The sequence below is a fragment of the Vigna radiata genome, chromosome 7 (assembly GCF_000741045.1).
Source record: "Vigna radiata var. radiata cultivar VC1973A chromosome 7, Vradiata_ver6, whole genome shotgun sequence".
NCBI classification, from domain to species: domain Eukaryota; kingdom Viridiplantae; phylum Streptophyta; class Magnoliopsida; order Fabales; family Fabaceae; genus Vigna; species Vigna radiata.
In genome coordinates this window covers 17,512,922-17,514,264 of record NC_028357.1, presented here as the reverse complement: position 1 = coordinate 17,514,264, position 1,343 = coordinate 17,512,922, and positions in this window count along the sequence as shown.

Here is a 1,343-nt window from a genome sequence, read left to right as displayed (position 1 = left end):
TGTATTTGCACTTGCAATTGGGTATACACTTAGTTGCCCATTTGGTGTTGAGTCTTCTCTTAGTTGATGAAACTGCATGGTGTAAATTAGATTTGGTGTTAACATTGCGTTCACTTAGTCCGCTTTTATGAAAACATAATTAGCCTGCACTTAGTTGATTAATTGTGTTGGATTAGAGGTTTGAGTCGGTTTTATTTTGTTGATCTGTGATAGGAAGAATTATAATTAAGTTGATGACCACCCGCCTCTAGTCTGTGTTTGAAACCGTTTTCTTTAGACCTGTGTTTACTTATCAGTTAGCGTTAGTGTTTTGATTTTATTCATCCGTATTCACCACAACGTTTTCAAAAAAACCCCTTCGTGTTTGACTTAATTCTTGAACCGCAAAATTGATCCTTGAGAGACGACCTAAGAGTCATTTCCTAGCTATACTGCATTTCTAATTACACATTAAATTTGTGTGGTTTGCGACAGCCCATCACTTAGATCCGTGAAAGAAGAGGAAAAAGGCTGAAAAGAAGGGTCAAGTGAACCGTTGAACGCCAGAATGGACCGCTCAGCGTCCAGAGCGATCAAGGGCAAACCGCTCAGCGGCAAAACTGACCGTTGAGCGGTCAAAGCAGCTAAAGGGAAACCGTTGAGCGGTGAACTTAGGCGCCTGGGCGGTTTTCTATTTTTATTAGCTAGATTTTGTAATCTTTCTGTTATCTTTTTGGGCTTATATATAGCCCCAGTGTGAATCAAAACACATTCTTTTGGCAGAGAGAAACGTCTGGAGCTATTCCACACACCTTGGAGGAGGTTCCTTGGATGCTTAGGCTCCAATCTACCAAGTTTAGGGTTATTTCTTCCATTCTTCCATTATATTTCATCTAGATTCATCATGATTATGGTGAACTAAACCCTAGGTTGTTGGGGAACAATGTAATCTTTTGAAACTCTCATATATCCAAATTCTTATTTATTTTATATGCTTGCATATGGTTGATTTATCAATTGTTGGGTTCTTCACCTTTGCTTAATGCTTTTATCGTTTAACTCATTCAGTAAATGTTGTTTGTCTTTATTGATACGGGGACGTACAGTAATGTCATGAACTGGTGTTGAATTCCTTAATTATGTTAATACCGCCTAGGGATAGGGGTAGGACAATCAATTGTATTTTGCTTCCGCTTATCATGCATTATTAATTACTAGGGGAGGCTAGGGATAGCAAGTCGGTAATTAGTAATAGGCTCTTTTCACCAAGGGATTGGGTTAAGGGTAGACTAAGAAAGTTTGCATGACAATATGATAAATAAGCTAATTAAATAAGAATAGTAGATATATAAGGGTGGATAAGA